General features: G+C 38.4%; 1 protein-coding gene across 3 annotated transcripts in view; it reads left to right on the top strand.

Annotated features, from left to right (window-relative positions):
• The first annotated feature begins 9,397 nt into the window (after positions 1 to 9,397).
• The window catches only part of myd (mayday), a 438,878-nt gene continuing 422,972 nt past the window's right edge, over positions 9,398 to 25,303 (top strand). The window contains exon 1 of one of the 3 annotated variants that reach the window (XM_067759145.1): positions 9,398 to 10,127. The gene's annotated coding sequence lies outside the window, so the exon portion shown is untranslated. The remainder of the gene's footprint in view (positions 10,128 to 25,303) is intronic. The other 2 variants (XM_067759151.1, XM_067759150.1) reach the window with 2 other exon arrangements.

The following is a 25,303-nucleotide window of genomic DNA, read 5'->3' as shown; positions in this document are numbered from 1 at the left end:
GAGGTAGCTATCTTATTATTGTTTCAGACTGTCATTATCCACACTTGTCCATCCTGAAATATCCAAATAGATTAGCGTATCCTATATGCTGTGGATAGCAAACTCTTCATATCTGACTGCAACATAAGTCCAACGACGTAGCAAAATCCTAAAATATATTGGAAAAGAAAAACAGTCAAAGAAAACTCATAGAATTGGGAGGAAGCGAAGAAAAAGCTCTAAGTAAATTTGAGTAGTAAGTTCAATTGAGAGTTGTGGGAGTACGTGATCCAATGTAAGATTCGCGAATTGGTCGCTCGCAAGTTGATTAGTCCTTCATTGACGATGGAGATGTCACGCGAACTTAACCATTTTCCCGTTGCTCTTGTCAGAACACACTAACTACGGTCAATGTCATGTCGTCGGCTTGTGTCGTTATGTCCTGTTCCATACTATTGGTAGAGAAGTCTGCAATACATAAATCTAGCGATAAAGGATTGGTGCGCTTAACTAAGTATGGCTAGGTTGCATGCAGTTTTGAAGTCATTAGAATGCTTCCTTGGATACTTTGTAAATGGATGCACGTAAGGTACCAATGTGACCCAAAGGAAAAGGATATCTCTTTAAAAACTTGTCGTTTACTCCCCAAAACGTGACTATGCTACCCACTTTTGTAATCTTCATAATGGAAGGGCACAAGAAGGTGCGATCCGGCAGTACATAAGTATACCGGGATGCGTAAATTATTTTGTTTGCTATATGAGACCAAAAAGAAAAAACACAATCTTTACAGTCACAATAATGTTCAAGCAATTATTTATCAAGATTCAACCCAAATATATCATCGATAATCACCTTATATGTTGGGCGAGATGTATAGGTTAATGGACTAATATCCTTCCTCCACCGACCTCTTCAAATTTAGTGGAGGTATCCCCTTCCTCTGTTCCCAAATTCGTTGTCAATTGCCTTCCAACTGGAAGGTAGCACTTGCTGGCAAGATCTATTCTCTAGCTGACATTATTGTCGCTGTTAAGGCTGGTTCCCAGATAGACGAATTTCTTCACAGTCTAGAATTTATATCATTCTACAATGAGGTTGCTGTCACTGTCTTGTCCTCATTTACCTCAAATATGCGATAGCCTGGCTTTGCTACCTGTCATAAAGAATGATATAATTTATTTTTGGACCTGAATATATCGGGGATATTGTTTTTGGAAATATCATCTATTGAGTTGGAGGAGAATGTTCAACGCCTGCTGCCCATTATCACCAACCACTTTTCAACGATGTTGGGGATATATCTACAATTTATGTTCAGACTATAGCCCAATTTGTGGACTCCACGAGATGGTTCCATAGGATCGAGCATTGCACAAACCTTAGTTAGAAATAATTCGGCCCAATCGCTTCACCCATATCTAGCACTTTAACCTAACCTAAGACACCCCATATAAAATTTTAGGACCAACTGGGCCTCCTGTAGGGATATTCGAATACGATGTTATAAACTCAGCTTTTTTACTCTCTTTCATTAACTCTTTGCACGAAAATGGTCAGTGCTCTCTGTTCCGACATTGTAGCTCAACTCATGAGCCGCCTTTACCGTACCTTGCTTCATTCATACCGTTATGTGTAAATGCATGTATGTATGTGCTATTGTTAACATAATGTACGCCAATTGCTCGTGCCAGCCTATCTTGACGCCATCACTGCCTGTCGACCTCGTCCTTCCGACGCGTCGTTCGACTTCTACTCGTATTTATCATATCGTCGACATTATTGTTGCCATTATACATCGTTACAGTTATCGGTAGCTGTTGTTGTGTTGTTGTTGCTATTGCACCTTATCAATTAACTTTCGTATTTCTGCCCTTGCTCTGGTGTGATGTGCTTTTGTTTTTCTATGTGTGTGTAATATAATAACATAATTTGTATACCCAGTTGCGATGGGGGCACCAATTACAATGAAGAGAGAAGTTGCTTGTTGTACGATAATTTTAATAGAACATTCCTTATCCCAATCACCCAGTTACTCAGCAGGGCTAATAACACGGTCTTCACATCGTTTGCACGATAGGCGAACTAGCACTTTCTTCTTCTCATTGTAGCGATAAAGATATTGTCTGAAGGCTTTACGAATATTGGGCTGGTGCGTTCAAGAAACTACCACAATTTACCTACCTAAAGATGTTGGAACCTGTGCACACTGAACCTATAATCAGCAAAAGACCAGCATCCCTCCTAAAACCATCGAAGAATTTTTTGTCCTTATAAAATCAAAAAAACAACACCGAGCAAAGTTTGTTTACATGGTGAAGCTCGTACTTGCTACTAAATCAGTTTGAAACTCCTTTCTTCTAAGAAGGGTTACTCATTTAAACCTAACTACCCACAACCCGCCCATTCTTCGCAGCTGGGATCACTCTTTGCATTCCTTGCGGTATGGAAGTGTGCTACTGGCCTCTATAACTACTCTCACGTTAGTGGTCTCCTTGTTTTATGAGAAATATATTCCTGTCGCATCTGCTCACAGTTTCCGTTTGCCACTTTCGTAGGTCATATTGTTTTCAGATATCTCAATTTCCTTCGGTATTGCGTCAGGCCATGGAGCCCTCTTAGGCTTCAATCCAAGACTCCTCTTCGTTGAATGGTTAGACTTTATGGTCTTCTGGAATACCGTGGTAATCCTTCCTGATTCTTTTTGTGCCCTCGTCCACCAATTGGTTCAGCGAACGAAATTTTTGCGCAGCTATTTTGTATACTTGTGCTTAGGGTCTCGATCCACTAATTAGTAGAGGAATTTTGATCATAAGCCCTTACTTTGCTTGATAACGGTAGTGCGAGTTTTCTTGACTTCCTTGTATGCTTCTGCCTTTTCCAACATTCTCAGTACTATCAAACGCGCGGGTCGCATCCTGTGATATCCTGTTCAATAAATGCATGTTTACTTAGCTCGTTAAGCCTCTTTGGTGATAGATTGAAGGAAAAAATGTGTTCTTTACAATCGGACTTATGGTTTTTATCCAGTTGCAGAAAAAACAAAGTAATGCCAAAATTCATCGAATTTCAAATGCAAAAGCAAGTGCCATGTAGGAAAAGAATCTCTTGAAAAAGCAAAAGTGTATTGGTTAAGCCAAGCTTTAAAACAAAAACATGCTAGTTTAGCTTCGTCTGAGTTATTAGCGTATAAGTCGCACAAATAATTATCTTGCCATCTTTCTTCCTTTGCTTGGGACCATTTTTTGATTAAATTTCAGGCCAAAATGGTCCGATTATCTCGACAGCAAATGCAAAGAAAAAGAATGAAGTTGAGAAAATCAAAGCAAACACAGCCACCGAAGATGTCATCGTGTAAGGTCGGCCCTTACACGTTGCCTTAGACGAAAGTGAAGTATATCTTTTGAATAAAGGCCTGAATTTCGCGTTACCGCACAAATGTTCGCCGTTGCAAGATATCATAGTCGATTCTGAGATGGCCTTTGGAAAAATTGAATCTGAAAAAAAAAAAGAAAGTTATGTGGTCAAAATCAAGTTTGAGCAAACAAAATAGCCTTCCCGATTGCATAGCGCTGTAAAATCTCTATAACAAAAGCTGACAAAGGAAACTGCGTTGTTGTTTTAAACGAAGAGGATTATGATAACGGTACGCGCGCTCTAATTGAGGAGGGAAATTACAAAAAATTACAAATGATGAAAAGGCAAGTGGCTGAATGTCGAAAAAAGTACGTTAACTTGTTTGGTCGCGGATGGAGCCAACAAATGCGCAAATCATTGGTGCGCGTACCTTGCTTGTATGGCTTGTACAAGGCTCACACACCCGGTAATAAATTTCGACCAATTATAGCTGGACACACTTCGCCCGTAGCAAATATTGCATCATGGTTGAGCAATTATTTCAGGTAGATTAAAATCTTCGATAATTATACCTTTCATGAGAAATATAGAAGATAGACTCACCATTAAGTATACCGAATTGATCAGGGCGACGAACTGAGTCGATATAGCCATGTCCGTCTGTGCGTCTGTCTGTTTGAACGCAAACTAGTCCCTCAAATTTTGATATATCTCAATGAAATTTGGCGCAAGGATGTATTTTTGTATTATATTAGACATTTGTCGGATCCGGTAGGATCGGACCACTATAACATATGTATATCTCCCATACAACCGATCGTTCAGATAAGACGATTTTGGTCATTCCTGCCGCAATTTAAAAATTATAAACGTGAAACTCGGTGATATATATTCTAATGTATCATAGAAGATATCCTGAAAAAATCACTTTGATCGGAGCTATATATAGTATATATCCCAACAACCGAACGTTCAGATAAGGGGTTTTTTTGCAATTTTTTTTTTATATTTATCTTAAAAACCGTTTAGGTATGTACATCTATATATTTCTTATCTTATACATCCGATTATTTGGAGATTACGACCGGGATAAGATTATTGTTCAGCCCCATTCATGAAAGGTATGAAGTCTTCGGCATAGCCGAAGACAGTTCCGTCCTTACTTGTTTTTCAACTAAAAACTCTCTTGAATTAGGCGAAAAAATTCAAAATGTGAAATTGAGCCCAATTGAGTGTTTTGAGTCCTTTGATATAAAGTCTTATTTTTCAAATGCTCTGAAAAATGGTACCTTGGATGCGTTACGTATTTGGCTGGATAAACAGAATATCAATCCTTTGGTCGCCAATGCTTTGTTCGATATGACGTTTACGTGTATTAATCTTTCATATTTCCAACTTAGAGGCGAGTGTTATAAACAAATTGATGGTTTGCCGATGCGTTTAAGTATAATACTGTTTTCACACAGACGGCTTATTGAATAATAAAGGCAGTTTTCTACATTAAGACACTTATTGAGCTCAATCTTCCCTACAAAATTCGAATCTATTATTATTTCATTAGTAGCTAATCGAATGCCTAATGAAGTCAAAAGCACAATGCAACTCTGTTGGCAGCGTTCCGCTTCTTAGTTTTCAAAGCAAATGTCATTGTCTGCATGGCGGAACGATACAAGGTGGCCGCATCGAACAGCTGATTATAACCTTTTTTATTTGATTTGATACATCAACTACCGGCGCAGTACGATTTAGACATTTGTCCATCGAATTTACAAGTACATGGAATTTTGTTTGTTTGTAGGTATGTCACCATGCTCCCACCTTGTATCGTTCCGCCATGATTGTCTGTCTCATCCTTCATACTAATCGAGCAGTTACTTCTGTGTGAAAGCAAAAAATTTACGATTTCATTAGCAGGTGAAATGAGATCATTAAGTTTCTGTGTGAAAACAGTATAAGCCCTTTTCTTTGAAACTTATTCATGAATACGATTGAAGAAAAATTAATTCATAGCTCACCACTTCCACGTTTTTATTGTCGATATATTGATCACTGTATTGTTATTATTGAGAAGGACAAAATCGACCAAACGTTGAATGTATTTAATTCAATTAGTAATTCTATCCAATTTACTTGTGAATACGAATGCTGCCCTTCTTGGACTTAAAGCTTAAACATAATGACGACGGATTCATCGAATTCGATATATATCGTAAGCCGACATCAACTAAGCGTTTTATCCCTAGTGATTCTAATCATCATCACTCGCATAAGCTAGCATCTTTCAATTCCATGGCCCATCGACTTGTAAATGTTCCGCTAATATAATAAGGAAAAACAGAAAATAATGAGAATCGCAGCAACGAATGGGTATTGCTGTTTGTGAAGCAAACTAATTAAGACTGAATGTAATTTAAGTAGATTAAATATTTTAGAATCTTTTCATATACATATAAATAAAAATTTATCTGTAAATCGTGATATTGGCCCACTGTATTCGAGTCTCTTCTCAGCAGTAAAGCAAATTTGTTTGTTCCGTTTGTTGTTACATATCCATATGTATATTCTTTGCTTAAACTTGTGTTTTTTCAAATTTTGATTTTTGTTTATGGAAATAGTGACGTTTTGTATTTGTGAAAATAGATATTTTAAGTACGAGGAACGAATATATACGCAATTAAAGGGTCTTCCAATGGGATCTCCGGCATCACCGATTGTCGCCGACATTGTAATGGAAGAAAGTTTAGGAAAAGTAGTAAACAACACGAGACTACTTAGTAAATACGTAGACGATGTGTTTGCATTAGTAAAGGAGGATAAACTGGACGAAACCTTAGATTTGCTAAATTCATACCACAAAGACATACAATTCAAGATGGAGTTGGAAAAAGATGGCAAATTACCATTTTTAGATTCCTTGGTATGTAAAATAAGCAATAAAATTAAAGTAGATTGGTACCAAAAGCCTACATCTTCAGGACGTATTATAAATTATTTATCTAAACATCCGAAAAATATGATTTTTAATACAGCGAAAATTTTATCAGGCGAGTTTTAGATACTAGTGATTCAATTTTTCACCCTGAGAATAAAAAACGTATCGAGCACATTCTCAAGATGAACGATTTCCCGTCCGTGGTAATACGTAGGTTGATAAACACGCATCATAAGGGTACCAAATCAAAAATCGAAGGTAAAAAATCGATCACATATAAATCTATTATATATATACCTGGCTTTTCCGAAATATTACAACGCTCAAATATTTATGATAAAGAAAGAATCGGAATAGCACACAAACCGGCGTACACAAACCAAATATTTTTCAAGAATATGAAAAGTAAATTAGAAACGATGGAGAAAAACAATATTGTATACAAGATACCATGTGCAGGAGACGGAGATAACATTTTTACGAAAGAATATGTTGGCACAACGAAAAATAAGTTAAAAACGAGAATAGCACTTGCGGCCCACTGTGCGGAGAGCGGACATAAACCAGACTTTGACGCTGTGAGCATACTACAGCAAGAACAGCATTACAACAAACGCTTTACTTTGGAGATGCTCCACATAATAGACACGGACGAGAACAAAAGATTGAACTACAAGAAAGACTCTGAAATGTGTGCTAGATGTCTGCACACTTACTTGACTCGCGAAAATCAGTTCAACAGCAGCATTTCGAACAGACGCTGCCCACCTAACATACATACATATATATACATTTGCCTGTGATAAATTGTGTAAAATAAAGTGTTTATTTATTTATTATTGTAGTCCCCGCTGACGATCTCCGTTGGAGATCGAAATATATTGGAATAAAAACTACAAATTGTTTAGTTTATTGACCTAGAGCCAGTTTGAAGAAATAATCCTTGAGTTTTTTCTTTTCGTTGGTTTTGCAATGTATATATTTTAATGTTTTGGAAAAATTGACTGAAAGCTTCATTTTGTTTATATCTGTGACAATGGTTTAGTTGAAAGCTAGCAACTGATGATGACAACACGCGAGTGTCGAAACAATTGTTTTGCAATTAAAAATAACTTTAAACAACAAAAAGGTGTTTGTTTTTATTTACGCATATCTTATGAAGTGTGGAATTACAATTTATGCGTTAGGATTTTAATCATTCAATACGTAGCAAGTGAAATCCCCTGTGGATACGCATTCCTAATTTCATGGCCTCTTTCAATATTGCGTCCTTTTTCGTGGCAGCATCTGTTGATAAAGCCATGCGGTTGCAAGTTGGCAACTGTCTTGGAACAAAGGGAACGATACAAATATGTAAATACTTTTGGAAGAGTTGGGAGAGGACGGTGTCGTAGTTTACTTTTACGGTAGGCTAATTGGTTATCAACAACCGTTAGGCAAACTACTGTGGAAGTGGGCTATCAAAAACAGGAGTAGGCAGCGTGGAGGATATATATACACCTAGACCTGCAACCACTCTGGTCATGTTGTGATGTAAAAAAAAAAAATGTAAGGCGCGATAACTTCCGAAGAGATCTCAGGCCGAGCTTCTCTTCCAATTTGCGTCGTGCTCCTCTTGATTTTCCCTACAAATTGGCCGGACGGGACCTACATGTTTTAAGCCGACTCCGAACGGCATCTGCAAGGCAGATGGGTTTTCACTGAGAGCTGTTCATGGCAGAAATACACCCGGAGCGTTTGCTAAACACTGCCGAGGGGCGACCCCGCTTAGAAAAATTTTCTTCTAATTTAAAAGCCTTATTTCTAAAATTTTGATGTTGCTTTGCCCGGGGTGCGAACCCAGGGCATACGGTGTGATAGGCGGATCACGCTACCATCACACCACGGTGGTTTATTTTCTTGGAAAGATTATACGGCTTCGTCCAGTGAAATTGAGTGACTTTTTTTTAGATTTAAAAGAACTGGAATGGTCTTCGCCGGGCCGTTCGAAATCAAACGTTCGATCTGCAGAGGACGGGGGACGTAGACTATGGCAGGAAAGACAAGTGTGGAAAGAAGATATCTTGAGTCACATTAGGGTTTAAGGAGCATTCTTATCAAATCACACACGTTTTTTTTCAATTGTGGTTTCACTTGAGAATCAGAGCGTTCTCAACAAAGTGGGCATTTCAATTGGGGAATGATGCTGGAGACTAAGTCGGAAGCTAGAAATTTCTCAAAGATCTCATAATAATTATTAAAAAATGTTCCATATCAGCTTGAGAGCTAAAAGTTTCTTAACGCTTTGAGAAAAATTAAAACAAAAACTATTGAATATACTTCAGAACAATTAATTTCTCAAATGTTGGAGAATAATGAGAGAATTATGTTGGATATCAGCTTGAGATTTATTAAATTCGCATCGATTGGAAAACAATTGGACACTGATGTCGGATATCAATTTAAAACTCCAAATTTCTAAAACGATTGAAGAATAATTATAGAATTATATAGAATATCGACTTGAGATGTAGACATTTCTCAAAGTTTTAAGAATTAATAGAAAATAATGTTGGATATCGAGGACACTAACTTTCTCATAGATTCAGAACTATAAGAACAATTAGAGAATGATATTGCTATCAACTTGACAACTTTAAATTATTCAACGGTGTGAGAATAACAAAAGAATTGTGTTGGGAACTCCAAATTTCTCAAAGGTTTGAGAAATACTTATACGATATTTGTTGGGGTGAATGGATGAATGAAATAAAGAAGACTCACAACTGGGTATATAATGTACGCTTTCAATACAACCTAGAATTCCTTAGTTATTTTATTTCTTCTTTTTTAGCAACAACAACAACATGCGATTGGTCTTCTGCTTCAACATACCACTTTTTGCATTACATCCTGCTTTGTTTTGACTTGTTTCGTCACACAGCGGAATCGGTTTTACGGTCGTTTACAAACGCAAAGGCTTCTTGTTGAATATACACCAACACATGGCCAGCCATGTTCGGGTTCGGCATCATTTAACAACAACAATAACCACATGTACGAAGCACAATGGGGACTAACAACAGCGCCAAAGTAGCAACGGCAGCAACAAGCGTATTTCAGTGGTTTAACGGTACTCTAGCAATGAACATAACTGGCAGTGACTTTTGGTGTGGCATTGTTGCTGGATGTGACGTTATTACTGTTATACGGTTAGCGGTTGTTGTGCAAAATGACGAAAATTTGTATTTAAAATGGTAGTGATGTCTGGCGGATGAAACAGTGTAGAAAAAATATTGTGTTGCCTTTATACCGGGGCTTTGTTGTTGTTCTGTTGTGATTTAAATTTTTATTTTTTATTTCTTTTATACAAGTGTTGTGACGCGTTGTGAAAGTGCCGTTAGCGAAAACATGTGTAACGATAACTGCAATAAAAATGCAGCGAATATGAGTTTGTGGGTGTGTTTGTGAGTTTGTGTGTGGAGTTGTGAATGAGTGATTTGTGTAGTAAACTTTTACCGTGCCTGATTTGCAAGCGCAAAAGGGAATACAATAAGAAACAAAAATTGATAAAAATAAAGTTCAAAGAGCAAAAAGTACAAAGCAACTTAACAAAAACAAAAACAATAGACAAGAGGAAGCAACAATCAATACAAATTGTGCTCAGAAAGAACTTACATTTGTGTTGTTTCTCTTTTGTGTTGTTGCACTTAATTAGCAACGTAGTAAACGTAATTTAACAACAACAAAAGTTAAGCAAAATGAAAACATCACAGACAAAAGCAAATAAAAAAGCAAGAAATAAAAAATCTAATTTATGCGCCAACAAAAAAACTCGTTAAATGCAGTGAATTGGAGAAAGGAGCCAATAGAAGAGAGGGTGAGTAAATAAATACAGAAAAGAGTATGTAAATGAAGGCAGTAAATTTTGATATTTACTCTTTGCTTAACTGTTTCTTTTGTTCTTGATTTGCAAATTTTAAATAATTTAAACACAAACTTCATTAATAATTTAATCAACAAATTACAAAAGGCGAAAGCAAATAAGCAAAGTAGAGCGCCAACGAGTAAGGCAATGCAAAAATGGAAAGCAGTGAATAGAAGGGGGTCAAAGTGAAATAAAGTAAAAACCAAATGCGAAATGCGAACATTTGAAGAAAAAAAGGGGTGCTGGTAGGGGAAAGCTGATGGTAACGCCAGGTGAAGTTGCGTAATGAAGTAAGTTAATGATGAGCAGAGATAGGAGACGGAAATTGGTGAGGGATCAAAAGCAGGGTAAACACAACACGGCAGAATGAAAAGCGGCGATAAGAATGGAAGCGAAAGTCATTAAATTAATGCAGGAGAGGGAGTAAACAGAAAAAAACGTACTACGAACAACAAAATAAGTAAAACGTGAAAGCAAACTGAAAATGGGAAGCAAAAAGCAGTTATTGGTTCAGCAAGTCAGCACAATCATATGTATATGTGTGGATATATGTATGTATGTCGGTATGTTTGCGTATGTATGTATGTATTGGTAATTAAAAAAAAAATATAACTATTCGCTTATATAGCTACAGACCAATGTTTGCATGCCAGTTGTACAAGTAAACGTAAGTACATACGTATGTCAAATATCTAGGTAAGAGAATGTTAAAGCCAATGAGCCAGCCATGGCGTATACGTAACGATAGCAGCTAATAAATGAAGGAAAATATGTACGCTGTTTATAGCAAGCGCCAAAGGACCTGGACGAAAAAAACGTATGTATGAAGAATGCAGGCATGCTTAACGAACGAAACGATATCATTTCGTTACGATAATCAACGTTAATAAACGAAACGAAGTCATTTCGTTTCGTTTATTAACGTTAAGAACGCCAAATTAACGTTAATTTGACGATCTTAACGTTAATAAACGAAACGAAGTGACTTCGTTTCGTTTATTAACGTTGATTATCGTAACGAAATGATATCGTTTCGTTCGTTAAGCATGCCTGGAAGAATGCATGCTGTTTATAGTTTTGAACCTAGAAAAAAGTTTCTTCTTCTTTTTCTTAATTGGCGTCTAACCGTTCAAGCGGTTATAAACGTCCAAAAAGGCGCGCCAGTCTCTTCTTCGCTCTGCAAATTGGCGCCAATTGGTTGCACGAAGCGAGTTTAAATCGTTTTCCACCTGATCCTTCCAGCGGAGTGGGGGTCATCCTCATCCTCTGCTTCCATAGGCGGGCTGCGAAAAAAATGTTTTTAGCCGGAGCGTGATCTTTCATTCGCATAACATAGCCTATCCAGCGTAGCCGCTGCGTTTTAATTCGCTGGACTATGTTGATGTCTGCGTACAGGTCGTACCGCTCATCAATAAATATTTTCGTCGGTACTCGCCTTCGCCAACGCGTAGGCGAATGTAAATCTTTCGAAGAACTTTTCTATCGAATACTCCCAGAGCCGCTTTATCTGATGTTGTCATGGTCCGTGCTTCTGCACCATATAGCAAGATGGGTACGATAAGTGACTTGTAGAGAATGATTTGCGTTTGCCGAGAGAGTACTTTACTTTTCAATCGCCTACCTAGTCCAAAGTAGCATTTATTGGCAAGAGTGATTCTTATTGTTGTTTGTGTTAATGCTGGATCCCAAATAAACTAACGCCTTATACTATATCGAAATTATGACTGTCAACAGTAGCGTGGTTTCCAAGGCGCAAATGCGCTGACTCTTTGCTCGATAACAGCAGGTACTTCGTTTTGTCCTCATTCACCATCAAACCCATTTTTTCGCTTCTTTTTCCAGTTTGGAGTAAGCAAAACTTACGGCGCGAGTTTTCAGGCCGGTGATATCATCAGTATATGCCAATAATTGCATCCTTTTATAGAATATTGTTCAGTTCTGCGGCTAGTATAATTTTCTCCAGCATGAAATTAAAGAATTCGCACGATATGGGGTCACCCTGTCTGAAACCTTGTTTCGTTTCGAACGGCTTAGGAGAGGTCCTTCCCAACCCTCAATGATCTGATGGTGTTGCAAAACCGTATAGGTTTTGCGGGAAAACCAAATTCAGACATAGTGGCATATAGACAGCTCCTTTTCGTGCTGTTGAAGGCGGCTAGAATAAAGTTTGCAGAATATAATTATGGATGTTGTTGGCGGCCACCGTGGTGTGATGGTAGCGTGCTCCGCCTATCACACCGTATGCCCTGGGTTCACACCCCGGGGCAAAGCAACATCAAAATTTTAGAAATAAGGTTTTTCAATTGGAAGACAATTTTTGTAAGCGGGGTCGCCCCTCGGCAGTGTTTGGCAAGCGCTCCGAGTGTATTTCTGCCATGATTTCATGCATAAAACTTGTAGGTCCCGTCCGGCCAATTTGTAGGGAAAATCAAGAGGAGCACGACCCAAATTGGCAGAGAAGCTCGGCCTAAAATCTATTCGGAGGTTATCGCGCCTTACATTTTTTTAATTTTTTTTATGTTGCCAGAAAGCTCCAAGGAATTTGTTTTTGTAAGGAGGGGTTTCCCTTTTAAACATCTATATAGCGTAAAAATACTGTGGCGAATATTAGCTCGTGAGATCGAGGCAACCGAGTAGTATAAAAGAGGAGCAGTGCAAGTGATGATGAATCAGTTTGATTTAAACAAGCTATTAGTGAAGTATAATTGTAATTGTGAAGTACTACTCCCAAAGTAGTATAATAAAGACCATTTTGCGATACTGAATATTGGAGTTATTTATTCGATAGTTCAGCGCTTCGAACGTTAGCAGCAGGTGTATAATTATCTGGATTTTCCCAGAATTCGTTAAAATATTAGTATCCGGACACTTGGCGTGTTCCTCAACCCTTACTAAACCTCCTTTTCTTGCTACAAAAGCTGTTGCGAATAGAAAACTAGATTGTAATGTAGGAAATATTAATTGGAATTAAAATTAAAAATGTAATTGGGAATTATACAACCGAATTCAGATATATTGCGCTTTTGAATAAAGTTATGGAACAAAGTCTAAGACAGGGCATTTGCATGTTGTTATGGCAATAACATCGCTTTTGCGTACCTGCCCTATATTTCCCTTTCTTCAACAGCGAACAGATATATCGGTATGAATCCCGTGATAACGAGAACAATTTACGAGGAAACCGGTAATCCGAAGCCATTTGCAGCACCACTTTGCGCTCGATTGAGGTCAGGGCGGTTCCTCTTCTTGTAGAGATAAAGACATCCACGAAAGTATTGGGAGAGTGCTATCGATGTTGATAGCTTTTTGCCGCATCATCGAAGCTTCTTCCTAAAACAAGTACCTTTTAGTTATCACCCCGACCATCTTTGGAGCTTGGGATATAGTGTTAACTACTTTGTACTCTTTACTTTAATTTTTAAAATAATTTTAATTGAGTTTTCGTGTTAACTTAAAATTTTGAATAACTTCAAAAAAAGAAAATTCTAATTAGTTTGAAAATATCTAAACTCAAAAATAAACAAAAATAAATTTTTATACTTAAAATCAAAAAAAAAGATTTTTTTAAAATATCAACTTGAATGTTGATATATGGGACAACCAGAACATTTATCGCTAAATATGTATGTGATGGATTAATAAGTCTAACAGTATTCGCCACGCGTAGATAAGATTGAGTTTTCCCGTACAATTTTTTGTAATGCCTATATTTTCCGGAATTTTCGTAAAATAACCGAGAATAGATAGTGGAATCCGCTTCTTCATATGCATAGCTATTTCCTTTTTTGTTGTTGCCAGCTGGAGACCGTTGTAATCTACGGTACAAGCTAACCTACTCTGCTACAGCGCTCATCGTCGTCGATCCATCCGTTTATTTATTAACGTAGCTAAGCGATTGCCGAACATGAACGTAGCGCTTGGACAGCAAGTAGCTCGTAAATAAATAAATAAATATTTAAAAAGGCAGCCAGTGCATAAAACGTGAGTGGCGCACAACGACCAACCAGACAGAATGATTTAGTAACTGTATAAACAGGCAAGCAAATCAATAAAAAAAACAAACAAAAAAATAAAAAAGGGAATGAATGGAAAAATTTCAAAAAATGAGAAAAGTTGGCAAGAAAAGGGAATAAAAACTTTAATAATCATAAAGTTCGAAGTCATAAGAATTGAACGAAGTGAAGCAATCAAATAATTTGGAATTGCAGTTTTCTTTGAAACTCCGTTGCACTGCAGTATTGAATATCAATTGATTTTTAATATGTTTTTTAACGACGCAGCGAGTTCCAGCTTAGTCGTCATAGCTTTAACCCAAGTTATTATAGCTGTGCTCACAAAACGGTGGTGTGTACGCCAAGTCCAAGTAACACCAGTCAACCCTGTTCACAATAACTGGCAGGCAGCACCCCTCCCTACTAAGTGGAGGTTTACCCCTTCCTCGGCTACCAACGGTGGAGCCGATAGGTATACTTTCTGGTACGGAGCTTCTTTATCCATTCGTAAAACGTTACCTAGACAGAGAAGCCTTTGGACTTTTATTCTTTGCGCTACGTTCATATCCGTTCATTCATATGTCGGAAAGAATAAAAATTTCTCGCAATATTTCTCTTTACTCGCAATATGCTAGATGCAACTCTATATGCAACATTTAATAGGTTGATTCCTCGGTAATTGTGTGTTGAGTAGAGAATACTTAAATACTAATCTGGAAACAAGCGCTCATCAGCATATGTTACATAAGAGTCTATGCATACTCCTGAAATCTTCCATTATCCGCTGAATTTTTAGGTAGAATTCACACAAACTATTTCTACGGCTGCCATGGTGTGGTGATAGCGTGATGGGACAACAAACATCAAAATACTTTCTAACATTTTTCTGCCTGCCACTCGGCAGTGGATTGACAAGTTCTTCACAAGTAAAACTCATCTACCTTAACATCTGCCATTCGGTTTCGGCACAAAACACGTTGGTTCGCCCATTTGTAAAAAAGGTGAAAAAGCAGCACACCAATATTCGACGAGAAGCTCAGCCGGAATGCCCCACCAAGCAGCATCTGAAGCCCCTTGTAGTGTGGTCTTTGCGTCACTCTGAGTAGCTCTGTAGACCGCTTCGTTCTTTTTGAGGCGCTCTGAAATACTCAATCGCTTTAGTTGATTTTATAGGCTCGCAAAAACTCTTTCCTGTCCATAGAAGCAGCACATAGTGAGTTAGAAATATTATCACATTACTAAGTTACACCATTAGGTCGAAGAATGGAGTGCTCTCAGTGGGCGATGGCAGAGTCGAGATTTCAGTTTAATAATGCTCTCGTCCAGGAATATGGATCAATGCCAGCCGTCGGTAATGAGACAATCGATTTGGTGCTGGGCTTTTTGAGCAGAAGACATCAGGATATCTTTGTGGATCTTTTTTTCCTCAATCTAGTACAGCAGATCATCATATTTAGAGTCATGGTGAATACAAACAGCCTCCCATCGTAAGAATATATTAATTTGTGGATGATGTATCCATATAATATACAACCAAAGCTGTATTTTTTGTCCACCCTGACGTTAAAAGCGCTAATCGTGTATTTGAGTGAGGGCGAAAATCGTTTATAATTTACCACAGGATGACTTCTTACCTACGTTGGGTGTCGTTTTGTTGACCCGTTGGTGTATACAAACAAAATATTAAAGATCCTTATTTTATTGTGAGTGATGGCAAGAGCCTAGTCATGGGCGACAGTACTCCACGATAGTACGTATCAATACTGGTGCCTCAAAGAACGCTCCAATCCAGCACGCTGCAGCTATGTGGGCCGTCGACTAAGATGTTATCGATTTTTCCCTTTATTCAGGAGACAGCCGCTAGTTTAATAATTAGTGGCATAGTCTCATTCATATCGCTTTCAGTGTACGTCATAAGGATCAATTAACTTCATGCTTAGCCGCATCTATTACATTACAAAGTGGAAGCGGTTCCTTCAAACATTTACTAGGTTAGGTTAGGTTAGGTTGAACTGGCCGGTCCATGAGGACCTTACATAAATTGAATGAGTCCGTAGTGCTACCAGAAGTTTGTTTTAACGACCAAACTGAAAAACCCTATCAAAAACCAGGTCCTATATTATAAAATAAATCCGCCCTCTTGGAAAGTCCTAGAAGCTTCCTAGGACTTAGCCACTTGCTGCTTCTAGATCTGACGGCTGTATCACTCCTAATAGCTGGAGTCTTAGCCTGGCAAGCGCAGGGCCGAGCACAGAACGTGCTCGATCATTTCCTTCTCCAACCCGCACTTCCTACATCTGCTATAACTGACCAAGCCCAATTTAAAGGCAAGTGACGCCAGAAGGCAGAGTCCAGTCAGAATACCCGTCATGAGTCTACAGTCCTCTTTTTTAATGATAGAAGCAACTTTGTTAGTCTATTTACTGGAGTCATTTTCAAAAAATTTAAGTCTCATCTAAGACTATGATCTGTCAGAGTTCCAGTCACTAATGATATATGAGTTTTGATGAGCTCAAAAATTTTAACTGAACACCTGCCATTAAATCGGACCGGAGGGATTTCGCTGTCGTTGAACAGGCAATGTCTGTCAGAGTTTGTTTAGCTAACTCGTAGCTCATGTGAACAGGGACAGACCATAGATGCCCAGCGGTACTCCGAATTCCCTATTAATTTACGTTAGTTGAACACATGCGAGCTGAGATATCCGCTTGACAGTTCTACGGCATACCGGTAAGGTCCGAGACTTGGATGACCACAATCTTAATATAATGCGATACAATGGCAAGAGAAGTCAGGCGAAAGCCAGAACACTGTCGATCGCACCACACTTGAACCAAATGCTGTAATACCGGCTTGGATTTCCAAGTAGATGCTTAATTAGCTGCCGCAATGGATAATATCCCATCCACGGCACTCTAATCGCGCAACTTCCACTTCCGCAGTTGCTAAAATAATCGGAAAGCTTGATTTTACGGCTTGTATAGATCTTCGCACGGATGATATTGTAACAGAGAACTCAATATATCGGTGATCAGAAGTAAAGTGCTCATTGAAAACCCTCTAACCCTATATGCGGGGGCCGCCGTGGTGTGATGGTAGCGTCCTCCGCCCACCACATCGAAGATCCTCGGTTCACGTCCCGAGCAAAGCAACAACAAAATTTTAGAAACAAGATTTTTCTATTAGAGGCAAATTTTTCTAGGCGGAGTCGCTCCTCGGCAGTGTTTGGCAAGCGCTTCGGGTGTATTTCTGCCATGAAAAGCTCTCTGTGAAAACTTATCTGCCTTGCAGATGGCGTTCGGAGTAGGCATAAAACAAGTATTTCAAGTCCCGCCAATCTGTAGGAAAAATTAAAAAGAGCACGACGAAAATTGGAAGAGAATCTCGGCCTAAAATCCCTTCGCAGGTTATCGCGCCTGGTGTCCAATGCAAATGCATCTATGTACATTCGCATCAGCAGCAACAAACAAACGGCATCGACCTCACCCAATATAGCAGGTGGTGGCTTCGTTTCATCGCCATAGGGCATATATGTCGTAATCTGTTTGAGAAAAACATTTGTTTCGATGTGACAATTTTCCGTCTCCCATTTCGCCTTAGAATGCTGAAGATTCAATTAACAAATAGCCATCGCCGTCTATAACAGAATTGCCACCCAAATTCATGATAGTCGTAAGCAGGCATCCTTATGGGTCATACTGAAAACTTCCAAGATGTCAAGAAAAGAACTTGCTCTCTCCTCCGCTGCATCGTCCAGATGATCTTATGGTGCATTGAACCCAGTAAAAAATGTTGCGAATCTTGTGATACAATTTGCACTACCTTGGACGTCTTAATTGCATGTCCTATCAAAACACATGCAATCTTACCTTAACTCAAATAATAATTCATTAAAGAAATATATAACTAGGTTAAGTTATTACACCAAGATTCCAAAAATAGGAAAATCCAATCGAGCTCCTTTCAGCGTAAAAACACGCACGAGTTCACACACAAGATGGCAAACTTAAAGCAAAGATATAAAAAATAGAAAAAGCCAAAACTACAAATATAGAGCTGAAGTCCACGATGAAGACAATGATATCAAAATAAAATTGGAAGTGCAGAAATGTTAAAGGAGGGCGCAGATGATTGAAATGACGAAGCAGTGGAAAGGCAAGGAAAAAAACCACCTTTTGTAACGATATGGAAAATTACATTCCTGTCTGTAGGCAGTCATAAACTTATACATACATATGTATATAACAATGCGGCTGAGCTATGCGATAGTTGTTGCAATAACATCGAGTCGTAACAGAAACCAAAAAACCAGCAACAACTGTAATAACAACAGTAAATGATGTTGGAGTACTAAAATAAATATGAACTTTTTATAACCATTGCTTTGTCGAGGTCATAAAGGATTGTGCTTGTACGGTATGTAGGTACAAATCTTAAATAACGGCATTTAGTTATAAAGGTTTACCAAGTACGATTGGAGTTATGAACGCTGAAGGTAAGGGAAACTCGGACAGATTTCGGCAATGAAAGATTCGTGAAGGAGACCCCTATGCGGAAAGCCACGTAAGTGCACTTTTACCAAGTAATTTAGCTCCAACGTGAGGAATACACATCGGAAAGTGCGAGTTGTACACTTGCCATTGCTTCTAAGATCGATCTAAACCATTTTGAGAAAATAAGATTAGTGTTCGAAATTCTAAAAAACTTGATAATAGAACACCTTTATTAACAATTATTTTCTAGGAAGTATTGGCTTTGTACGATTGCATACAACTCAGGATAGCACCTAACGCAGATCTGATCATGATCCTACTTCTTGCCCTTCGGCCTTTATGTATACAGACTTTTTTTAGAGTTACCCCTTCTAGATTGGGTCTTGCCTAGTGCAGCATCTTATACTTTCGAGATATTACGTCCGGGTTCGTTTTTCCCTTTGATGGCCAAGCCTACGGCACATGCCCTGACACATAAATATTGAAGCGTTGATCCATCAGAGAGCTAATTGTTCACAGGTATGTGTGTTTTACGACGACGGAAACGTCATCTTCGCATATTATGAGTTTGTCTGTTTCCCCCCGTTCACTGATATAACCCTATTCCTTCATGAAATTATACATGAATCACTCCAACTTCCAAAATTAAGATCATGCTTGATAAAAGGCATTGCCTTTAACATTAGGTGACCAGTTTGTAATCCAAGGCTTTCTTTTAGTTTATAACCACCCATGAAATAAGGTTTAAGTGCTCTACACTAGTACTATCCTCTGTATCGAAAATAAGTTAGCCCCAAGAATCAAAGTAAGGTACGAGTAACAAATCGTAAATTTCCTCTACTCACATCATTCTTCTGGTTTGATGACTACTCTCTAAACATTTTAAACACTAAGCGATGTTAAAGATGCATAAGCAAATAGCAAAATAGTTATAGCAAGCAAAAAATGTCGACTGGTTATGGAAAAACCGATATTTTTATCGAAAAGGGTAAAGATTTGTTATAGAAATTTGTTTATAGAGAATTGTTATCGGGGCGTATTCATATAGTTTTCAGTGGTTTGATATCGAAAAGTTATCGATTTTTTATGAAAAAAGTATTGATTTGATTTCAAAAAGTTGTCGATTTATTATAGAAAATGTATCCATTATTTATAGAAAAGTTATTGATATTGATATTTATTGAAAAAATTGTCGATTTGTTATTGCAAAGCTATCAATTTGTTATCGAAAACATATCGGTCATTTATCGAAAAGTTACCGGTTATCTTTCGAAAAGTTATCGATATATTTTCCATAAGTTTTCAAAATAGTATCCATTATTTATTGAAAAGTTATCGAAAATTATCGATTTTTTATGGGATTGCTACAATTTTTCTATTGGCGCATTATCGAATTGTTATCGAAAATTTTGCAATTTACTATTGAAAGTGAGTTGCTGCTATCACTAAAAAGAGAGGACTGTAGACTCATGACGGGTATTCTGACTGGACACTACCTTCCGGCGTCACATGCCTTTAAATTAGGCTTGGTCAGTGATAGGTAAGTGCGGGTTGGAGGAGGAAACGATTGAGCACGTTCTGTACTTGTGCTCTGCACTTGCCAGGCTAAGGCTCCAGCTATTAGGAGTGATCAGATCTAGAAGCAGCATTGGCTTAAGTCCTAGGAAGCTTTTAGTATTTGCCAAGAGGACGGAGTTCTTTTATAACATAGGTCCTGGTATTTGATAGGGTTTTTCAGTTTGGTCGTTAAAACAAACTTTTGGTAACACTACGGACTTATTCAGTCTATGTGAGGTCTTCATGGACTGGGCAGCTCAATCTAAACTAGCTATCGGAAATGTATTAATTACCGATTTGTTATCGTAGTAAGTAATCGAATTATTCTCGAAAAGTTATCTATGTTATCGATAAGTTTTCGATTTCTTATCGGTTACCAATTTGTTGTCGGCGTGTTATCGATTTGTTAACAGCAACTCACGGTTTATTACGAAACTGGAATTGAATCCCAGTACACGAAAACGATCTGATGAAGGATCGGCGTTTTCCGAAACATTAATCCACACATCGCTGTGTTTGCAAAAGCTAGTTACAGTTACAGGTATAGAGAGGGCTAAGATTGGTGTTACACTTATGGTGGTTGTTGTGGTTACAGTTATGGTATACGATTACATTAACGGTAGGAATTGTGATTACGTACTGCTACGGTTAGAGTCATAGTTACCATTATGATTAAAAATACAGTTACATTTACGTCTGCGGTTACGGTTGCAGTTACAGTTATGGCTACGATTAAATTAACGGTAAGAATTGCGATTATGTACGACGGCTAAAGTTATGATTAATATTACATTTACGTTGACATCTGCGGTTACTGTTACAGTTACAGTTATGGTTATGATTGTGGTTAAGTTTACAGTTGCGATCACGACAATGATTTCAGTTACTAATAAAGTTGCGATCACAGTTGTTATTTCGGCAACAAATAACTAAGAATTTTTATGTTTGAAGTCAGTTGCCGCACGATATGAACCTGAGACTTTTGGTATGAAAGGCAAGTACATTACCATTGGTGCACAAATGAAGTGGTATTACATACATCCATTTTACCTATATATGCGTAAAATATAAAAAGTATTTACGTATTCATCTCAAAAACAACAAAAAAGACATACAAGGTGCTCGTGTTTATACAAAATATGTAAAGCTTTGTTGGTCTGCGCTTTTAGAGCACAAAATGTCACAATGACTCAAGTGGCAGCAAATGGTGGCACCTGCAACAAAATGCTCACTGCCATTTATCGCTGGATTTTCTTACATTTCTTATTTTGCATCTCAACAATGTGGCAAAGAGGATTGGCATAGGAGACGTTTGAAGTACATAATGGGCGTGTATGTATGTACATATATATGCTTGTACATAGGTAGAGTGCACATATATTTCACTGCACACACAGTCGTGCAACCACACATATTGCCTTTGTATCTGAGCGAAGATTAAATGTTTCCTGCTGCCACCAAAATGAGCTGACAAATGACTTTCAACGGTAGTTTATCACACCTAATCAGCTGTCGAACAGCAACAAAACAGCCTCCTGTGACTGCCAACTTTGTACAAAATCAACACTAATATATCAGCCAAACAATGAAGCAGACACAGAGATGCTGTAAATTGGCCAATAAGTAACTACTTGAGGCGATGAACAAAATACTGAACTGCGAATTCGATTGTCTGTGAACAAAAGTAGCTAAATTTTATAAGATTTTATGTATGTGAAGCAGAAAGTGAATACGAGGTTCGATTGAAAAATGTGGCTATTATGCTTGTCTGGCGATTGTATAATTTAGTAGGCAAGTTGTAAGTTTTTTGATGTTTGCAAAGTTACAAGGCAATGGATTATTTGTGCACCACGGCGTATGAGTGACATGAAATGCTGAAGAAATAACTTCTGCTGAATACTCAGAAACCTGGGCATCCCAACATTCATGAGGACGCAGCCGTATGTAGAAAAAAACACAACGAGGTCTTCAGAGTTATCCACAAAAAGACGTGTATGCCAGTAATTGCCAGGCGAATCTCGTTCTTAAAGTCAAATACCCTAAATTCGCAGTAGAGGAAAGCAGCCTCCCCAGAGAGACGCGCGTTACTCCTGCTCAACTTCGATCTAGATACTGTAATAGGTTAAACTCTTACCTATCCAGCATCAACCACGACATGCATAGTGTATGTTCTGCTTGTAAAGTGTCCCCACATAACACCAGCCATCTTTTCAATTGCAATGTGGAACCAACGCCTCTCACACCCCTTGTCTCTCTGGTCCACCCATGTGGAATCTGCAAGTTTCTTCGAACTCAGTTTAACATCTACTGTTGTTGTTGTTGTTGTTGTAGCGATAAAGACAATCCCAGAAGGCTTTGGGGAGTGTTATCGATGTTGATGGTCCTTTGCCGGATGCAGATCCAGTACGTTCCGGTAACAAGCACCATTAACGTACTAGCCTGACCATCCCGGAAACCTTTGAAACCCATTGAAAGGCTTGCGCTATAAAACCCTTAAATAATTTGAACGCCTCTTACGACAGGCATACCTTCCACGGGTATATTCTAAGCCCCCTAGCTCGCTGGGGGTTTTAATATTAACTCGGATAGCCAAGCGGCTATCAAGGCCATGAATTCAACTTTAGTGCGATCGATGATGATCTGGGAGTGCCTGACCTCGCCTGCCATTGCATCGAACTATTCTATGATTAAGATTATCTGGGTCCCTGGCCAAAGTGATATCCCGAGCAACTGGCATTCGGCTAGTTTTACCCGCATAATCTGCTCCTGCGTAGAAGGGCCTCAAGTTAGCTCAGCAAGCGTCATATGGACACCACTACTTGCAGGGTAGCAAGATCCTTCTGGTCGGAAGTGGATGGCAGGAAGCCTGCCGAAATGATTGGGCTCACTAACTGGAAGCCGCTACTTTACGTGGTACAATGTACCTTCAGCTGTCCAGGTGAACTTCCTCTACCAGGCTATCTACCATCTAACCTAGCCTAAGTTTATTGAATTTATCTTCCACAATTTTGAAGGAACCATTGTTGGAAAACTTCTGCAATTAGATGCAATATTGGGGCAGTAAATAAATGTAAGGTGCAATAATATCCGTAGAGATTTTAGGCCGAGCTTCTCTGCTTCGTGCTCCTTTAAATTTTTCCTACAAATTGGCAGGACGGGACCTACTTGTTTTATGCCGACTCCGAACGGTATCTGCAGGGCAGGTGAGTTTTCACTGAGAGCTTTTCATGGCAGAAATACACTCGGAGAGCAAGCCAAACACTGCCGAGAAACGACACCACTTAGAAAAATGTGCTTCTAATTGAAAAAACAGGTTTCTAAAATTTTGATGTTGCTCTGCGCGGGGGGTGTGGTAGGCGGAGTACGCTGTCATCACACCACTGCAGCCGCCATAAATTCTGAATCACTTCTCGATTATTTTCGGAGTAATTTCGTGACTGTTTCGGGCCAATTTGAATTAATTTTAGAATCACTTCAGGATTACTTTAAGCATTATTTGGAACGATTTCTGGATCATTATGAGACTATTTGAACTTTTTTCGAAACAGCTGCAGGATCATTTCAGGATCACTTCGCATTTATTTCGATACTATTTCGAAACCATTTGAGGACTTTTACAGAATTACTTCAGGGTTATTTTGCGTATTATTTGGGGACAGCTTGTGGATCATTTCGAAATTGGCCTGAGATGATGATACCTTAAACTGTTCGAAAACATACCGAATTAAAATCTGGAGCTATACCGAAATGATACCTAAAATAATCCCGCAGTGATTCTGTAACAGTTCTTAATTGGTTTGGAAATAGTCTCGAAACGATCCAGAAGTTATACTGAAAATTGGTGAGTGGTCGTGCTGTTAATGTAAAGAAGCACTGCTAACAAAAAAAAAAAAAAAACAACAAAAAAAATATTAGTTGATCGTGTTAAAAGTGAATAAAAACCAAGCCCGTGCCTGATAAAGTGAAGGTTAATTTCAAAACGAACTTAAGACAAATTCGTTCGGCATAATTTTAATAGATGCATCAAGGCACCAACCGCGAAATAGTTTCATGTAGTGGAATCTAAAGGAAAAATAGCGGAGGAGTAACGTGAGTACAGCTAGTTAAAGTTTGCTAGAATAAACTTTTATCTGACAAGACATTGGGGTGTGGGGGAGGCCAACGAAATTGGCCTTAATAACTCAATAAATCGGGATATATATTAGGGCGAGTGCCCAAAATGGCATATCCTAACGGAATCAATGGACTGTTTCTAAGTTTTTCTCTTATAATCTCTATTCATCTCATAACTCAAAATAGTAAGTGGACGGGTTCAAAATCAACGGGATCAATATTTTACACAAAACTAGCAATCCTCCAAAATGCCCAGAACTAAACATTTTTTTCAGCTTCTTATCTCAAATTCCGATATTAGCTCATTTCTGATGTGTAACCAACTTAGCTCAAGGTGCGGGGGAATCCAGTTATTACCTTGTATGGGCGATACAGAATGCAATTGTAAGTGTAGTGAGAAACTGGATGGCGTATCATCAATTTGTTATCAAATATATTAAAAATAATATTAATTATTAGAATAGTCACTTGTAAGGCATCAAATGAAATGCGTTAACGTAACATGTAATGGAGTATATATGAACGGTAATAAAGATAACCTATATATGTGGCAATGGGCATATTCTCTAAGGATAATAACACCTGATGGGAACGACTGACATGTCTTAGAGTGAGAGAGTGTTTCCATGAAACGACGTTAAATACTGGAACGCTTTCGCGCAGTCTCCTTCAGTTGCTGATCTCTTCGCTCCATCCATTGATTGATCTACATTAATATTGAAGATGTTGCGCTACATACAATATACGTTTGGCGGTGGTATAGTGATGTGTACCTGTACCTGTATTTTTTTTACTTTTCCCTCTACATAGTCTCGATAGGGATCAGCTTTAGCGAGCACAGTGCCAATTGTAGCACTGCCGTTTGGCCATTTTAAGTATCAGCTAATGCTGAATCGAAACTAAGTCGTTTGAATCGTTCGCCTACCCCTCAGATCCTTGACTGCGAAATGGACCCTTTGTCGGTCGATTGACG

Source organism: Eurosta solidaginis, chromosome 1, assembly GCF_040869045.1.
Source record: "Eurosta solidaginis isolate ZX-2024a chromosome 1, ASM4086904v1, whole genome shotgun sequence".
NCBI classification, from domain to species: Eukaryota; Metazoa; Arthropoda; class Insecta; order Diptera; family Tephritidae; genus Eurosta; species Eurosta solidaginis.
Note: the sequence above shows the minus strand (reverse complement) of the source record. Positions and strands in the feature narration are given on the sequence as shown.